This window comes from Dreissena polymorpha, chromosome 1, assembly GCF_020536995.1.
Source record: "Dreissena polymorpha isolate Duluth1 chromosome 1, UMN_Dpol_1.0, whole genome shotgun sequence".
Taxonomy (NCBI): Eukaryota; Metazoa; Mollusca; class Bivalvia; order Myida; family Dreissenidae; genus Dreissena; species Dreissena polymorpha.
In genome coordinates, this window is record NC_068355.1 from 104,309,587 (window position 1) to 104,330,256 (window position 20,670).

A 20,670-nucleotide genomic window follows, 5' to 3' on the forward strand; every position below is an offset into this window, starting at 1 on the left:
ACGACAGATAATTGGTGTTAATCTGTTGTGTAATCTCAATAAAGGTGTAAAAAAACTCGCATGTCAGTATTTATTACATGTATTCCCTATCTGAGCGGTTCGGTGCGCAAATTTCAATAAGTAAAGTGCAAGCAGGATAATTATAAAATTAAAGTTTTTCAAAATGATAAAAACATTCTTACTTTGATATGACTGCAGTTTGACTATATTAACAAGCACTGTTTGTAAAACATGAATGTCCCCCATATGGGCTGTCAGCTGTAGTGGCAGCCATTGTGTGACCTAGTGACCTGAAAATCAATAGGGGTCATCTGCCAGTGATGATCAATGTACCTATGAAGTTTCATGATCCTAGGCCTAATTATTCTTGAGTTATCATCAGGAAACCATTTTACTGTTTTGAGTCACTGTGACCTTGGCCTTTGACCTAGTGACCTGAAAATTAATAGGGGGCATCTGCCAGTCATGATCAAGGTACCTATGAAGTCTCATGATCCTAGGCATAAGCATTCTTGAGTTATCATCAGGAAACCATTTTACTATTCTGAGTCACTGTGACCTTGACCTTTGACCTAGTGACCTGAAAAACATAGGGGTCATCTGCCAGTCATGATCAATGTACCTATGAAGTTTCATGATCCTAGGCGTAAGCATTCTTGAGTTATCATCCGGAAACCATTTTACTGTTTCGAGTTACTGTGACCTTGACCTTTAACCTAGTGACCTGAAAATCAATAGGGGTCATCTGCCAGTCATGATCAATGTACCTATGAAGTTTAATGATCCTAGGCATAAGCATTCTTAGGTTATCATCCGGAAACCATTTTACTATTTCGAGTCACTGTGACCTTGACCTTTGACCTAGTGACCTGAAAATCAATAGGGGTATTCTGCCAGTCATGATCAATGTACCTATGAAGTTTCATGATCCTATGCTTAAGCGTTTTTGAGTTATCATCCGGAAACCATCTGGTGAACGGACGGACCGATGGACGGCCGGATGGACCGACATGTGCAAAACAATATACCCCCTCTTCTTCGAAGGGGTGCATAAAAATGGTGTATGCATATAAAGTTGTTTTTACGAAATTCATAAACGTATTTATCGTCATAAATGTTCAAGATTATTATTTTTTTAAGTGATGTTGTTACTTTATTGGATTATCGGATAAATGTGCACATTAGAAAAGCGGTATGTATACTGTTTTCGATATGATTCGGTATATATGCATGTATTTGCAGATGACAACACAGCATGGCAATAAACAGGGCCTATATTATAGGCTATACTATACCTGTTTGTATAGCCCCCTGCAATAATTGAGCTCAAAACTTATAATGCGGATCCGTTTATAACGCCGGTGCGTGGTTTGGACCCCATCATCCGCGTTATATTGGAGTTACAGTGTATATACGATTTTACGTTGCTATCGATTGCGGAGGATACCGGCGATAGTCGATGTATCACGATTGAGCATGCCTGTTTTTACACGTACAAGATGGCGCCCAGCAGAAGAAAAATTACTATGAACGGCGAAAATGATAAATAACAATCAAATTAACAACGGATATCAAATGGTTATAAGAGATTAATTTAATGTCTGTGTCAATTGAGGTTAAATACTATGCATATTTAAGATTCTATAGATTATTGCAAGTTTAATATGCACATGAAATAATATTAACTAAACATTTTCTTCATTGTAAGAAGAATATAAAGCAGCACTTTATCCTATAACAAGGGCTGTTTGTAAAACATGCATGCCCCCCATATAGGCTGTCAGTTGTAGTGGCAGCCATTGTGTGAATACGTTTTTTGTCACTGTGACCTTGACCTTTGACCTAGTGACTTGAAAATCAATATGGGTCATTTGCCAGTCATGATCAATGTACCTATGAAGTTTCATGATCCTAGGCGTAATTATTCTTGAGTTATCATCAGGAAAGCATTTTTCTGTTTCGAGTCACTGTGACCTTGACCTTTGACCTAGTGACCTGAAAATCAACAGGGGTCATCTGCCAGTCATGATCAATGTACCTATGAAGTTTCATGATCCTAGGCATAAGCATTCTTGAGTTATCATCCGGAAACCATTTTACTGTTTCGAGTTACTGTGACCTTGACCTTTGACCTAGTGACCTGAAATATATAGGGGTTATCTGCCAGTCATGATCAATGTACCTATGAAGTTTCATGATCCTAGGCGTAAGCATTCTTGAGTTATCATCCGGAAACCATTTTACTGTTTTGAATCACTGTGACCTTGACCTTTGACCTAGTGACCTGAAAATCAATAGGGGTCATCTGCCAGTCATGATCAATGTACCTATGAAGTTTCATGATCCTAGGCGTAAGCATTCTTGAGTTATCATCCGGAAACCATTTTACTATTTCGAGTCACTGTGACCTTGACCTTTGACCTAGTGACCTGAAAATCAATAGAAGTCATCTGCCAGTCATGATCATTGTACCTATGAAGTTTCATGATCCTATGCCTAAGCATTCTTGAGTTATCATCCGGAAACCATTTTACTATTTCGAGTCACTGTGACCTTGACCTTTGACCTAGTGACCTGAAAATCAATAGAGGTCATCTGCAAGTCATGATCAATGTACCTATGAAGTTTCATGATCATAGGCCTAAGCGTTCTTGAGTTATCATCCGGAAACCATCTGGTGGACGGACCGACCGACATGTGCAAATCAATATACCCCCTCTTCTTCAAAAGGGGGCATAAAAATGCTGTCAAACATGCACTTAAAATCAATTTTAATTCTGTTATTGATAATCATATTTTTAATGCTTCATTTTTCCCTATTTCATGGTTGATCACGCTATTTTTCCCAATTTCATAGTTTATCACGCTAATTTTCCGAATGCAAATGGCACAGACTGTAACATAAAAAAGCAAAAAATATCACTGGTATGTGTAATGGCAGTACTGGAAACATTATTAAGTATAACATAATATTGCATATGATCAGTAGGGCTGCAACGGATACCCGAAATATCTGATGATATCGGATCCAACTTCAGATTTGCGGGTAAGGATCCACCACTGGATATTTTGGTTCCGAATATTTATTTTCATAGTTGTATGTAACCTAGCGCTGTTTTCACAAGTATTGTTTTTTATACAGACTGGTTCTGTTTAAAAGATAAAAGATACGTATAATAGTTGATATTTATTAACGTGTGACAGTCAAATAGCAGATCATTCGAGATCCTTCGGCTTTTATTGAATAAGAGTGTCATTGGACATTACGTAATGAGTGCCAAAAGCAAAACTAAATCGAAATCATGGAGGATTTACACATTACAAATGCAATTTCTAATGGTAATAAGTAAGTTTTCAATACTTATTGTTCTTCTGAGTTGTATTAAAAACAACGGTAGTGGATCCAGTGTGGCTGGAATGTTATTCAGGTAAATTTTGCATAATTTCGCGACCTGTCAAATTGTGTTCCTGCATAATGTATTGTCTTGAAAGCATATTTTGTCATATACTAAGTTTAAATGCTATCTTGTGATTCAAGGAACCTCAGTGCCCAATGAGAGAATCTTGTCCACAGCAGGAGACCTCGTCAGTGCTCATAGGGCTTGCCTGGACCCGGACAATGTTGATATGTTAATTTTTGTGAAAACAAACATCAAACTGTATGAACAGTGAAAAGTGTATGTTAACAAGCAAACTATAAAGTGAATACCGTAATTACTCTATGTTTTCGGACACTAAGTTTTCGGCCACCTCTTTTTTTAGCAAAAATAATTATTTTTCGTGACTTTTAATTTTCGGACACACGAGTTTTCGTCCATAATTAATGTCTCCGAGTTTTCGGACAGTATATTTTACAGCACTATTTTACCAAATTTTGGCCCTGTTTTCGATATCAAATGACACTTCGATCATGGGGTTTTATAACCAGATTAACATCATAAAACATGGTATGTGCATGCCTGAGGGAAACAGACCATTCCATTTGTGTTATTGGGTAAATAACCTTGTAAATCAGTATTAAACAATGGTTTAGCCCGATAGCATAAGCGTTATGACAGTTACCAGGGGTAGTGCCAATTATCAGTTCAATTATCTACCGCAATGGTACAACCCCTTCTCAGTAAAATAACTGTGACAAATTTTAAATGCTTCAAAGTGTGATGCACACTATTGCAAGTTTTACGAACAATGGAAGGTGTTAGACAACAACTATTGGAAATGAACAAACAAAAAATGCATAGTTTGCTTTTGTATTGCCTTAACTACAGGTTCATACTAGCGAGAATCGGTACATCACATGCTCATCTTTGAACTCATTGGTCAAAGTACAACCTTGTAGTAACTTTTTGTCAAATAAATTAAGCATTTAAAATTATTTAAATTGCAATGCAAACATATATAACTGTAATTTATACTATACGGCATGGTATTTTACAAGCGCGTGCTATTACCGGTAGTCGTTGATACAATTGACGCTATTTTTGGACACTTCAATTTTCGACTCAAAGTTTTCGGACACCTGTATTTTGTGAATAGTTTTCGTATCTAAGTTTTCGGATGTGAAAAAAAAAAAATATTTTTAAGTGTCAAAAAAACATAGAGTAATTACGGTGAGTGTTAAGGTCTCATTTTATTTTGACATTGCTACAATGTTAAACGACATTTGTCATGTTTTTTGTTAATAAATGTTTAATGTTTTTTAGTCAAATTATACTTCTAAAACATTGATTTTTTTAATTTAGACAGAAAATTCTAATTTTCTCTTATCTGAGGGATCCGAAAAAACTGTATGAAACCATATTTGGATTCGGATTCGGATCCAAACAAATTTTTTGGATTCGTTGCAGCCCTAATGATCAGTGTTGGAAACGCTATAAAGTCTAACATAATATTGCCCACAATTATCAAATCAGCATCATTCTGTGTCCATTTCAAGGTACAGGAACACAGACTAACCAATGCAAATGTAATGTTGTTTGGTTGCTAATTTGCCAAGAGAAATTGTATTTCTTATTGGAAGACAACATGGAACACTGATGAAAGTCATTTATTACGTTAACAAGGGGATTGTATTATCAGCAATTCCAGTAATAAAGATACACTGCTGGTATTCATAATTACCCAGATCTGCATACGATTCTATTTAATTCACTTTGTGTAGCATTTTTACATGAGCCCTAAAAGATGTTATTTATATGCACTAAATATGTATATAACCCTTAGTTATAAGATCAAAATGGCTTAAATTAAATATTTGTGTGCTAAAAAATCATTTAATTTAGGTTGATTGTGCATGTATCTATAGGTGAAGGCTTATTACAACAGACAATCTCAAATGTATTTCCTGGGTAGAACCAGCAGTAGATGTCTTCCGCGGAGATATTAAAGAAACTCTTTGAGTATAGATCAAACCTTGGACTATCTAACTTTTTGCGATTGAAAAAAATGGATTTTCTTAAGAAGACATCTTCCAAACAACTTATCTAATTTTAAATGAATGAATTTTAAAATACACTAAAAACTAGGGCTGTTTGCAAAACATGCATGCCCCCCCATATGGGCTGTCAGTTGTAGTGGAAGCCATTGTGTGAATACGTTTTTTGTCACTGTGACCTTGACCTTTGACCTAGTGACCTGAACCTTGACTTTTCACCACTCAAAATGTGCAGCTCAGTGAGATACACATGCATGCCAAATAAGAAGTTGCTATCTTCAATATTGCAAAAGTTATAAAACTTTAACAAAGGTTCAAGTTTTTGGACACACACATACAATGAATGAACGAGTCACTGTGACCTTTGACCTAGTGACCTTAAAATCAATAGGGGGTCATCTGCCAGTCATGATCAATGTACCTATGAAGTTTCATGATCCTAGGCGTAAGCATTCTTGAGTTATCATCCGGAAACCATTTTACTATTTCGTGTCACTGTGACCTTGACCTTTGACCTAGTGACCTGAAAATCAATAGGGGTCATCTGCCAGTCATGATCAATGTACCTATGAAGTTTCATGATCCTAGGCGTAAGCATTCTTGAGTTATCATCCGGAAACCATTTTACTGTTTCGAGTCACTGTGACCTTGACCTTTGACCTAGTGACCTGAAAATCAATAGGGGTCATCTGCCAGTCATGATCAATGTATCTATGAAGTTTCATGATCCTAGGCATAAGCATTCTTGAGTTATCACCTGGAAACCATTTTACTATTTCGAGTCAATGTGACCTTTGACCTAGTGACCTGAAAATCAATAGGGGTCATCTGCCGGTCATGATCAATGTACCTATGAAGTTATCCTAGGCCTAAGCGTTCTTGAGTTATCATCCGGAAACCATCTGGTGGACGGACTGACCAACTGACGGACCGACTGACCGACATGTGCAAAACAATATACCCCCTCTTCTTGGAAGGGGGGCATAATAAAGACATACAGTTATTATGAGAATTTTGACAATCATAATGTTTTCAGATTTGCAAAATTTTCATTTTTGATGAAAAACACTTTCCTAAATGTTGCAAAAAAAACCCAGATGAATCTGCATGGCTACCAATTTTTTAATAATACTTTTGGTTTCAAACAAATATTGGTCACCTTTTCTCATTCCAAAAATATTTACTGTATTAATCTTTTCTGACAAAATTGACAAGTTAAAAAACACGCCCTAAAAAACATTTTAACAACAAAAAAGGAAATAATTGGCAATTAAACAATCAAACTTTAGGATGACTATATCTTTTTTCAACAGTTGTTTTTAAAGAATATTTATCCATGCATAATACAATAGAAAACAGTCTAAAAGTATGACTTGTGGCATTGAGGAAAAACACAGCAATGATCAATGCCTTTTACATAAACCAACTAATTGTTAGACTTATCAGGTTTTGTAGACCATGTTTTGTAAAATAACAACTTAGTTTTTCATTACTAACAAACAATGTTTGATAAGCATAATAGATTGGTTCTCTTCTGTTTACTTTTGCAGTGTGAGCATATGATTAATTCTGATTGAGTACTGTCCATTTGCATATTTTTTTTGCAATCCAAACATTTGCAAGTAATGCTAATTTTACGTGTGTTTACATTGTTTTTGTAAGATTTGGACCTAGAAATGTGGCCTCTAGAGTGTTTACAAGGTTTCTCTATAGCCAAATAAGGAATACTGCCCCGCCGAACCACTTTTGAACTCAATCAACATATCATCAAGGCAAACATTTTGACAAAGTTACATGAAGATTGGACATGAAATGTGACTTCTACAGTGTTTACAAGGTTTTTCTTTTTTTGACCTAGCAGGGTTTTTTTTAGAACAAGAGGGCCAAGATGGCCCTAGTTTGCTCACCTGAGAGGAGTCAGTTCATTCAATCTTTACCAAATGTCAAACTTGACCTAGATATTGTCCAGACAAACATCCTGGTCAAGTTTCATCATTATTGAACCAAAACTCTGGCGCATGGAGTTTTTATTTTTGTAAGATTTGACATGGTTACCTATATTTTGAGTTGACCCCCTAACCAAACATCAAACTTTGCTTGCAAAAATAAATATGACCAAGATTCATAAAATCTGAAACAAAATTGTGACCTCTAGAGTGTTTACAAGGATTTTGTATAATATAATGAAAATTTGGAAAATCTAAGGGCAATAATTCTGACATTTATTATGTGATTTTGCTCATTATCAAACTTGACTGAGATTTTTCAGCAACTTTGATAAAGAATGCTTGAGAAATGTGAATGCTAGAGTGTTTACAAACCAAATGTGGACGGACGGACGGCGGACAAAGACCATTCCTAAAACGTCACCTGAGCAATCAGGTGAGCTAAAAAGTGTGTTTCACCGATCTGAGCCATTTTTCAAATTGTCCGAGAAATCAATAAAACCAATGTATTGACTAAGTTTCACGATGATTAGGCAAAAAAATGTGACTTCTATAGTGTTCGATCACAAGGTTTCTCTCTAGTCACATAAGGAAAAATGCCCCACCTCCCTGGCGGCCATGTTTTTTGACCGATAGGGACCATTTGCGAACTCATCTGAGATATATATAAAACCAATCTTTTCACCAAGTTTCATGATGATTGGGCAAATAATGTGACTTCTAGAGTGTTCACAAGCTTTTTTTACTATATAAATATAAGAAAACTGCTCCCCCCTCCCCCTGGCAGCCATGTTATTCAACTGACCGGAACCATTTTCGAACTCAACTCTTGTATCAAGGAAACAAATGTTCTTACCAAATTTCATGAAAATTGGGCCAAAAATGTGACTTCCAGAGTGTTCACATATTTTAACAATATACATATAGAGAAAAATGCCCCGCCCACTGGCGTCCATGTTTTTTCACCGATCTGGACCATTTCAATCTCGTCCGAGATATCAATAAAACCAATGTTTTGACCAACTTTCATGATGATTTGGCAAAAATTGTGACCTTTAGAGTGTTTACAAGGTTTCTCTATAGCCAAATAAGGAAAACTGCCCCGCCCACTGGCGGCCAGTTTTTTTCAACGGACCGGAACCACTTTTGAACTCAACCGACATATCATTAAGGCAAACATTTTGACCAAATTTCATGAAAATTGGGCCAAAAATGTGACTTTTAGAGTTTTCACATGTTTTCACTATAAACATATTGAGAAAAATGCCTCGCCCACTGGCGGCTATGTTTTTTCACTGATCTCGACCATTTTCGAAATCGTCCGAGAAATCAATAAAACCAATGTTTTGACCAACTTTCATATCAAGGAAACAAATGTTCTAACTAAATTTCATGAAAATTTGGCCAAAAATGTGACTTCTAGAGTGTTCACATGTTTTCACTATATACATATAGAGAAAAATGCCCCGCCCACTGGCGGCCATGTTTTTTCACCGATCTCGACCATTTTCGAAATCGTCCGAGAAATCAATAAAACCAATGTTTTGACCAACTTTCATGATTGGGCAAAAATTGTGACTTCAAGGTTTCTCTATAGCCAAATAAGGAAAACTGCCCCGCCCACTGGCGGCCATGTTTTTCAACGGACAGGAACCACTTTTGAACTCAACCAACCTATCATTAAGACAAACATTTTGACAAAGTTACCTGAAGATTGGGCATGAAATGTGACTTCTGCAGTGTTTACAAGTTTTTCTTTTTTTTGACCTAGTGACCTAGTTTTTGACCCAGCACGACCCAGTTTCGAACTCGACCGAGATTTCATTGGGACAAAGCTTCTGACCAAGTTTCATGAAGATCGGAAAATAAATGTGGCCTCCAGAGTGTTTACGAACAAATGTTAACGGATGGACGGACGACGGACAAAGACTGGTCACAAAAGATCACCTGAGCAATCGGGTGAGCTAAAAAGTGGTAGAATAATTGCCTAAAACATACGAATTTCAACGAAAATTCGTCTGGCGAATTTTGTCCGAATGGTTACGGAAATTATCGTTCGTCTGTTTCCGAAAAAGAGCATGTCGCAGTTTCAGAATAACAAAATGACTGCACTCAAAGATTTTAATGTAATTAGCTATAACTGGTTGATAAATGTATGATTTTGCTTCTCATTGAATTAAGTGACAATTTCAAGGCCATTACACTTGAAATATGAAGGCTATTCTGTCCTTTGGCCTATGTCTATCAATATATCTGTACTATTGGCAATTTCCATAACCAATCGGACAATCTTGACAGACACAACATTTTATCAAAATTCTTTTGTTTTCAGCAAATATTCTACTACTATTCTGGTGTCTACCAATAAATAAATGATTTTCAAGTAATAGCACATTGTTTTCAGTCAGGAACACTGTCTATAAACGGGAAAACAAATATTCTAAACATTTTGGTTAACAATTTTTATGATGTAAAGAGCTTGCATGCAGCATGAAATTGAATATTCTGTCAGATAAGTGTTTCGACTCTCTTGATTGGGTGATTTCGTTTAATCCAACCAAAAAAAGAGCTCTTAAACATTATTTAGACCCATGTAAAGCGAAGTAATAAAAAACAACTTTTTGTTCACTACCCTAAATGAGACGTCACGAGTTGCCTACCTTGTTGGTTCATGCTACTTCAAGCTATAAACGCCATTTACATAACATATTTTCACCAAACACACATTTCACCTCTTTAACTTTAATGCAGAGAGTTAAGAATCTCAAATAATATCATTCTTCAATAATAACACATTGTTAAGTCATAACAATAACATCAACATTTACGCAAAGTCTAAAGTCTAAGGGTAAGAGAATATGAAGTTAGGAATTCATTTTTAGATGGTCGCTTAGCAACTGTCTAAGGTGGTTAGTCAAAAATTCAGGTCGATACAGCTTAGCTACTAGGAGCCCAATACCCGCTTACTACGCGTATCCGCGCGAGAAAGAGTTGTATAATTTATGCAAGTGGTTTGAGTTCTCCAATTATATTCATTCACAAATGGAAACATGATATTAATATCGTGTTAAATGCAATAGTTTTGAACGGTGCTTTTATAGAAAAGACTCAATAAACAATGATCGTATTGTACGTGTCGCGGAGGAGATTGTTTATGAATGAATAAAATAGTCCACTTTCTGCAGCGTCTACATGACGTAGTATTTTTGCTCAGTCCATTCATAATATGAGGCTATTGATAGATGCGCCTGTCGATAAACAGAGGAAAGTCCACGGGCGATAACAACGCAATAGGTTACGCTCTCACATACACCTCAATGACGTAGTACAGGTCGTAAATTGAGGCTATTAATAGATTCGGGAAAAAGTTAACACTTATTTATATTCTCAATTTATAAAACGTTGAACATAAGTTCAACAATAACTTCAGTGATACGATAGACAAAAACAAAAAAATGTTTCATAATCGCTAAACCCGAATATAACAAACAATTTATAATAATAATACGAATGACCTGTTTTGTAACCTCGTTCATGCTACTACCTCATATGCCTTGTTATGAGTATCTTTCTTCACTATCGAAATATATCGTATGTTGATATTTGATTTAAACGCAGTTTTCTATCGACACATTTAAATCACACGTCAATAGCGCCGTCATGCGAAAATGGGTCTTATGCGTTTCTGCAAGCGTTTGTTAAACCCAACATGTGCTTTTGCTCAGTCAGGCCATAGACGATGCTGTTCGCTATAAAATCACTCAATATGTTATGTTTCTCCTTACCAGAAGGAGAGATAGCTGAGTGGGCTATTTATATGATGGGCGCATATGGAATAAGACCCATTTTCGCATGACGAGGGTCATTACAAATCTCATTGCGAATTGAAAATGCCACATTTAAGAAGAATGCGTTTTGATACAAAATTGAATTCAAAATAGCAAACTTGTTAATAATGGCAGCATATCCACACATTAAGGAATGATTTCCAGACGTGCTGACCAAGTACGGCAAACATTGTGGTATGATAATTACACGATTTTCTCGTATCGTGACACTATACTATTTTGCTAATGATTGTTTTCTCATCTTGGAGGCGAAAATGAAATTCTGCGAGATGGATTGTAAGGCGTATTTGTAACAGGGCCACAATTTGTGTCGTTTGAGCATACAGAGAGTAGTCCGGAATTCCTTACACTGAACAGTGCTACATCCTTTGAATTGAGCACATACGCAGTGATGTAGCAAAAATTCAGAGGTTGTATCTCGAATCAGCTTATTAAATATTCGAAAATATTCATGCGTGTCTGTTGGCGTTATGTAAAAGTCACTAAGATGAAAACTGAGTAAAACAGCTACGCCTAAAAGCGCATTAGTGCTCTATACCTATGTTTATGTCAGCGTTGTTGACACCGTGTGAACTGCTCGGGTAACAAGTAAAGCATAAACAGCAATTTTTATATACTTTTATTCCTCCATATACAAGATACGAAGATTATTGTATATTTTGAATTTGTATATGGTGTCAAAAATCAAAAGTTTTGTACACGGAAATTTCATTATGAAGTAATATTCTTGGTGAGATAGTTATTTGATATTAGAAAAAATATTCCTTTAATATGATGGTGACTGCAAATTTTCTTTATATTAAGTTCTCATTACCATTTTCATCATACTTTCTATGCTTTCAGAACATACAAAAAGCATGTTGTTTTTATTTTGTCCAAGTTATTTCTATGAAATAATAAGGATGATAAAAAGTGCACACAAAACTCGACCCGTGCGCTATGACACACACTTTATAAAGTTGAATGGCCTGTGTTCATTTCAAACTTGCGATTGATTTTGAAAAATGAATTGCGTGTTAAATTATGCAATAGCGAACATCTTCAGTGCCTTCAGCGCTTTGATAAAATTTGGAATAGGAACTGACCAAAGAACTCATTAGACCTAATATCATTTCTGTTTTATTTATAATTAGTGTGCCAACTTTATGTCCTGTATTAACAACAGGTCAAAACAAATGTTAAAATGGCAGATATTGATCCTGCTACATAATTATTTGCAGCAGCAAGAATTTGAATTTATGTATATTGCAGACAGACTTTTCAATTATCTACAGTGCAAACAAATTGACCACAGCAAATGCCCAAAATTGGATGCAGTTCCAGGAAATATCAAGAGGCCCACTTTCTGGTGTTGCTGATCTCAATGAGGGACATTCTATCACCTCCTAGATAGAGGATCTCAATTAGCAAATAAAGATAACAAATTAAGTATCACAATTTCAGGAATAATTGAGCCTTTTCCTGAGAAAACAGGGCTCAATACATGTTTGTAAAGTGTTGTCCCAGATAAGCCTGTGCAGTCTGCTGGATTTTCATTTAGAAGAGACTTTATTTGATTTAAGTGGAAATTGTTGTCCCTTTTTAGTGATTACCGTAGCCCAATCTCGGACAAGACCTTACACTCAGGCATTTAGCCCAGATTTCCTAGAACCAGGTTAAATTGTTCTATCCTTTAGGTTAAATTGTACTATCCTTCCAAAGTCTACAGAAATCCGATGATGCCAACAATATTTGGATAGATTAAGAGTACTATAATGCAATTGCTTAGGATATTGAAAAAGGTCATTCTGCAGCAAATAAATATTACTATTTTAAAAGAAATGACTGCTTATTCTATTTAATAGTCACTGTCACTATATTTTGGTTTAAATATAAATGCTACATAATTAGAAATAACTATTCATTCCATGCCTAAAATTTACTATCAACATTCAAAACATTAATTGCTGCTGTGATGCCGTTTGATTATTCAATATATAACAATTGAGTGGCAATATTTCCATAGTCAATATTTATTCTGCAGCAGAAAAGCTTTCATAAGCAAACATTTGAGATGAAAACTGATTGATCTGTTGAGATTGAAAGCATAATATCTTCTAGTGAACTGAAACTGAAAAATCCTATTTCTGTCAATAAAAAATATGATTATGTAGATCCACTGTTGACATGCCCTTCTCATCTGGCCACTTTTGCTAAATTGTTAATATAAACAAGAGATATGTTTGTCAGAAACACCATACATGCCATACGTCCCGGATTGTCCGGGACAGTCCCGGAAATAAAGAACTTGTCCCGCTGTCCCGGAAATCTGTCAAATGTCCCGGAATTTACTAAATCCATATATACATGTACCTTATCTTAGGCTTAACTGCACCTCGAATCTGTGCATATTTGCAGCGTCTCCATGACAATGCCTACCCGAATAGGCAGACTACGCTACGTGTCAAAATCGATCAATTAACAGGGGTCCTGCTATCATATCGATTGTCTCACGTTCGCGTTCAAACCGAAAAGGCGGCATTGTTTAATGTGGTTGTTAATTGACTTTAATGTACAACGTCATTATTTCCCGCTGCGTAAGGGCAAAGGATAGTTGTTCACACATCTCAAGTCCAACATCGGTGAGTAAAAAATTAAACACTCAGATCAAGAGTGAAATGTGTGTAGCAGCGAAACAAGTGTGTAACTAATGTGTGACTGTCCGGATTTTAAGCTGACGATCTACCGGTACTGTTTTGTTGTATTTGTTTTATTGTGATTGGTTGTATGTATTGTGAATTGATTTGAGTTGACGATCTAACGGTACTGTATTGTTGTATTTTTTATTATATAAATGTTATAAATGAATAAAGGCGTATCAACAACTACGCGTTACACACCGGTCTTAATAACAATAACGCAGTGACGTCACCATCTATGTTTAGAACGCTTACACTGAAAACACGTGGCTTGTATTTAGTAACGGAAGTAGTAATGTTGAATTTGACGTTAATAGATCAAGTGTACTTCGGATAGGCTTTCGAACTTTTGCAATTAACGATGCGAAACAAAAAAAAACGTACCAAAAATGCATATGTCTATAAATATCGCTACATTTTATACATGTCCCGGAAAATCGGCAAAAGTCCCGGACAATTTAACTCTATGTCCTGGAGTTGGTCTAAAAAATTATGGCATGTATGGAAACACAATGCCCCCTATTGCGCCACTTTCAAATAAAATTTCAATATATCATTTGGCAGGTTTAGAAAATATCTCCTTTTAAAAGCTAATTACTTCCCTTGGATTGTATTTTTTTACTTTTGACCTTTAAGGATGACCTCGACCTTTCACCACTCAAAATGTGCAGCTCCATGACATACACATGCCTGCCAAATATCAAGTTGCTATCTTCAATATTCAACAAGTTATGACCAAACTTTAACGAAGGTTGAAGTTTTAGGAAAGCAAAATACAATGATATTTGACCTTTGACCTTGAAGGATGACCTTGACTTTTCACCACTCAAAATGTGCAGCTCCATGAGACACACATGCATGCCAAATATGAAGTTATGTTCAATATTGCAAAAGTTATCAAACTTAAACCAAGGTTAAAGTTTTGAGGCCAAAAACAATATACCCCCGATCATTCGATCCGGGGGCATAACAATATACCCCCGATCAATCGATCGAGGGGCATAAAAAATCAGACAGATAAACAATTGTTAATCTGAGCCACATTTAATTTCAAATGATGATTATCTTCTTAATAATTAATAAAGAAGCTAATTTCTTAAATCGTGTAAGCAAGAAGAAATTTAGTTGATATTTCCATTTTCTTGTGCCTCTAGAAGTTGTAATGTAATGTTGCTCTGGTGCACATTAAACCAATGAGTTATTCAAATGAGGGCTGTTTGTAAAACATGCATGCCCCCCATATGGGCTCTCCGTTGTAGTGACAGCCATTGTGTGAATATGTTTTTTGTCACTGTGACCTTGACCTTTGACCTAGTGACCTGAAAATCAATAGGGGTCATCTGCCAGTCATGATCAATGAACCTATGAAGTTTCATGATCCTAGCCATAAGCGTTCTTGAGTTATCATCCGGACACCATTTTACTATTTCAGGTAACCGTGACCTTGACCTTTGACCTAGTGACCTGAAAATCTATAGGGGTCATCTGCGAGTCATGATCAATCTACCTATTAAGTTTCATGATCCTAGGAATAAGCGTTCTTCAGTTATCATCCGGAAACCATTTTACTATTTCGGGTCACCGTGACCTTGACCTTTGACCTAGTGACCTCAAAATCGATAGGGGTCATCTGCGAGTCATGATCAATGTACCTATCAAGTTTCATGATCCTAGGCATAAGCGTTCTTGATTTATCATCCGGAAACCATTTTACTATTTCGGGTCACCGTGGACTTGACCTTTAACCTAGTGACCTGAAAATCAATAGGGGTCATCTGCGAGTCATGATCAATGTACCTATGAAGTTTCATGATCCTAGGCCCAAGCGTTCTTGAGTTATCATCCAGAAACCACCTGGTGGACGGACCGACCGACCGACAGACCGACATGTGCAAAGCAATATACCCCCTCTTCTTCGAAGGGGGGCATAAGAGGCCAAAAACAATATACCCCCGATCATTCGATCCGGGGGCATTACAATATACCCCCGATCAATCGATCCAGGGGCATAAAAAATCAGACAGATAAACAATTGTTAATCTGAGCCACATTTAATTTCAAATGATGATTATCTTCTTAATTATTAATAAAGAAGCTAATTTCTTAAATCGTGTAAGCAAGAAGAAATTTAGTTGATATTTCCATTTTCTTGTGCCTCTAGAAGTTGTAATGTAATGTTGCTCTGGTGCACATTAAACCAATGAGTAATTCAAACGAGGGCTGTTTGTAAAACATGCATGCCCCCCATATGGGCTCTCCGTTGTAGTGACAGCCATTGTGTGAATACGTTTTTTGTCACTGTGACCTTGACCTTTGACCTAGTGACCTGAAAATCAATAGGGGTCATCTGCCAGTCATGATCAATGTACCTATGAAGTTTCATGATCCTAGCCATAAGCGTTCTTGAGTTATCATCCGGACACCATTTTAGTATTTCGGGTCACCGTGACCTTGACCTTTGACCTAGTGACCTGAAAATCAATAGGGGTCATCTGCGAGTCATGATCAATCTACCTATTAAGTTTCATGATCCTAGGAATAAGCGTTCTTCAGTTATCATCCGGAAACCATTTTACTATTTCGGGTCACAGTGACCTTGACCTTTGACCTAGTGACCTCAAAATTGATAGGGGTCATCTGCCAGTCATGATCAATGTATCTATCAAGTTTCATGATCCTAGGCATAATCGTTCTTGAGTTATCATCCGGAAACCATTTTACTATTTCGGGTCACTGTGACCTTGACCTTTGACCTAGTGACCTGAAAATCAATAGGGGTCATCTGCCAGTCATGATCAATCTACCTACGAAGTTTCATGATCCTAGGCATAAGCGTTCTTGAGTTATCATCCGGAAACCATTTTACTATTTTGGGTCACCTCGACCTTGACCTTTGACCTAGTGACCTCAAAATCAATAGGGGTCATCTGCGAGTCATGATCAATGTACCTATGAAGTTTCATGATCCTAGGCCCAAGCCCAAGCACCTGGTGGACGGACCGACCGACAGACCGACATGTGCAAAGCAATATACCCCCTCGTCTTCGAAGGGGGGCATAATAAAATTATTCTTTTATTGTTATTTTTTATTTACAATTGTATGTTAGCGATTAATTCTTGGGTAAGTTTAAGCCTCGACACAGATTCATTCTACCTTTTTTTGAATCTGAAATGCCTTAGTTTCATTATTATTCCCTATATATTCCCACCTGTTGTAGAGCTGTTGAAACTTTATGGAATACAAACTAGAACTTTGTCACAGACGTGACGTATACCCCCACATGTCACATTGACACAGACTATTTTGCATGCTGTCTTCACAAAACAAGAGAATCTAAATAATGGCAATTTTTAAGAACTATTATGCCATTTTCATTTATTGCCATTTTGACCTTTGAACTCTTGAATTCTTTCGCATGACACGCTGTCCAATGACTGTGAACACAATTAATGTACAGAGTCATTTTAAAATCTCACAATGAACGACATAGTTATGGCCCGGACAAGCTCATTTATGGCCATTTTTGACTATTGAACTCCAAGTGTGACCTTGACCTTGGAGATATCGACGTAATTCTTTCGCATGAAACATCATCCAATGATTGTGAACAAATGTACCGAGTAATTTTGAAATCTCACAATGAATGACATAGTTATGGCCCGGACAAGCTGATTTATGGCCATTTTTGACCTTTGAACTCACAGTGTGACCTTGGCGTTGCAGATATTGACCTAATTCTTTCGCGTGACACACCGTCCAATTTTGGTGAACAAATGTGCCAAATGATTTTGAAATCACACAATGCACGACATATTTATGGCCCGGACAAGCTCATTTATGGCCATTTTTGACCTTTGAACTCAAAGTGTGACCTTTACCTAGGAGATATCGACGTAATTCTTTCGCGCGACACACCGTCCAATAATGGTGAACAAATGTGCGAAATGATTTTAAAATCTCACAATGCACGACATAGTTATGGCCCGAACAAGCTCATTTATGGCCATTTTTGACCTTTGAACTTAAAAGTGTGACCTTGACCTTTCAGATATTGACGTAATTCTTTTATGCCATACACCGTCCAATGATGGTGAAAAAATGTGCCAAATGATTTTAAAATCTCACAATGAATGACATAATTATGGCCCAGACAAGCTCATTTATGGCCATTTTTGATCTTTGAACTCAAAGTGTGACCTTGACCTTGGAGATATCGACGTAATTCTTTCGCGCGACACACCGTCCAATGATGGTGAACAAATTTGCCACATAATTTTAAAATCTCACAATAAATGACAAAGTTATGGCCCAGACAATCATTTGACCTTTGAACTCCAAATGTGACCTTGACCTTGGAGATATCGACATACTTTTTTCACACGACACACTGTTCCATGATGGTGAACAAATGTACCAAGTCATTTTTAAAATCTAATGATAAATGACATAGTTATGGTCAGGACAAACTTTTGGTTTAAAACAGGTCAGAATTTACTTAATAGTTTCCCTATATAATTCAATGTAAAAGCGACAACTGTAAGCCAAAATAAATGCAACATTTTGCACATAGAGACCCCCATAACCATACCTTTTCTTAAAGGCCATTCTAAGCGGAATCGATTATATAAAAAAAGATATGTCATGTTCAATGCAAGAAAGAACTCGACACAAATCAAAATCGACTGTTTTTGCAACTTTTTTTTCCGGCCGTTTCTTAGTGGAATGTAACCTTTTTCAGTGCAATGGTTTAATAAAGTCTTCAAGTTTATCATATTTCAGGGATTCAGGAGTGAACACCTATTCATGCCCTACCATTATCTCCGAAAGATAGCACCCAAATAATAGTTAAAAGTGTAAAACATGCCTTCCTGTCAACTATGATATTTTTTTAGAGAGTACAGCCCTACATGAAACGGTTATTAAGTATACTGTAACCAACACACTAAGTGACCCCGTGACCTAGTTTTTGACCCGGCATGACCCATATTCAAACTTGACCTAGACATCATCTAGATACAACTTGTGACCAAGTTTGGTGAAGATCAGATGAAATTTCGGGACAGACTGACAGACCGACCGACAGACAGACCGACAAAGTGACTCCTATATAGCCCCCATTAACAATGGTAATGGGGGTATAAAAATACCATTCTCCTGGAAAAAAGGTGTAAACACATATACGTAGTATTGTCCCAGATTAGCCTGTGCAGATTGCAGGGAAAACACTTCATCACTGCATCAGACATCGACGGAAGACCACTATAGACAACGCCTAGACCATCACAATGACGACAACGGCCCTTTTTAGGGCCCCCATATTCTTGAGAGAATAATCTTAAAAATTGTCGAAAATATAGTGCTATGCAACCCATGCTCCTGGTTGTATAAACGCTCCCTTCTTTAAAACAAAAATTTAAGCGCCCGAAAAACTCAGATTAAATGATTGCGCAATATATGAATGGCGGCAATTTTCGGCCCGATTTTCATGTTTTTGGTCTTGAATTCTTTTCTCCATTTTGGCTTTAAAAAATCGCATGCACGTTATACATGGGAGCGCGCTATACATGGTAAAATACGGTATAATGCATGAACATCATAGTAACATGAATGTATACATTTATGTAATTTTATGAAATAAAAATTTTTTAAACAATCAGAATCAAAGATATTTACACTTGTTTAATCAATGTTGGGTTCAGTTAATTGAGATATGAATAAGAACTGCACACGTTTATTGGAAGTGCATGAGGTGTTCGTTGGAAATGCATTGTGATCAATAAAACGATCAGAGCTTATTTCTGATGCAATAAAATACTTTAATGTCGGATGTTAAAGTATTTTATTCAATTGAACAGTATTGGCTAAATTTGTATGCACGCGTTATTTTATAAATATAATTATATAAATATTGAACAGCTCCACTAAATACGCACTTCTTCCGATATGTCAAACAACAGAAATCTCGTAGTTGTTTCTGCAAAGATCAGCTGTAATTAAGCGCGGTTTTCCCATTTGAATGGGAATGAATCTTAATTTAGTTTTACGGATCATTTTAATTTTCTGCAACAATATCTATTCATACGAAACATGAACACTAACTCTGATCCTAATAAAAAGACAAATGCTTCGGTTATTGCAGGAAAATATGTATGCCTTTGGCCAGTGGAGCTAATAAGTACATCAATTATTTTTTATACTCTTCCAATTTCATTTTATGTTAATCAATATTATTTTATCACATGATTTTAGCATCAACTACCATGAAGAAATTATGCTTAAACAATACTGCATAGGTTACAAATGTAATGTGGGAGGAAAATGAGCTTCAAATGAAAGTATATTATTAAGAAAAACCTTTTGGTATTTTCAGCAAGAAAACAACCATCTTTGCCTTTAATGTAGTATCTTGTTGGGAACAAGTGAAGTTCATTTAATGATTTACTCTGGTAATGACATTTTCCACAGTAGCTCTTAGCAAAATGCAAAAAATCTGATCAGAGAATCATTTTCACCAGAGGCAAAACGGATCTTCCAAAATATGAAAATTTGCAAATAGGCTGCTATCTTCAAACATGATTGCCTTATAAGATTCTGATATTCAATATGTGTCAGAGTTTCATCGTTGCTAAATCATAAGCTGGGTTGAATAAATAATTGAATAATACTGAAGAATACAATGACAATTTTAGAATTGTATTTTCAAAACATTTTTTTTTACAACCAAGGGAATGTAATTATTGTTGGTTTGATAAATCGTTTTATA

The 20,670-nt window shown here is 36.3% G+C and overlaps 1 protein-coding gene and 1 long non-coding RNA gene across 4 annotated transcripts in view; both read right to left on the reverse strand.

Annotated features, from left to right (window-relative positions):
* The window catches only part of LOC127865184 (ligand of Numb protein X 2-like), a 185,798-nt gene that overhangs the window by 76,306 nt on the left and 88,822 nt on the right, over positions 1–20,670 (reverse strand). The window lies entirely within an intron of this gene.
* Positions 601–6,223, reverse strand: LOC127865256 (uncharacterized). The gene is made up of 4 exons (XR_008042540.1): positions 5,856–6,223; positions 2,183–2,617; positions 1,894–2,038; positions 601–767 (listed from the first exon to the last, which is right to left on the reverse strand). It is a non-coding gene; the product is annotated as an uncharacterized LOC127865256 (long non-coding RNA).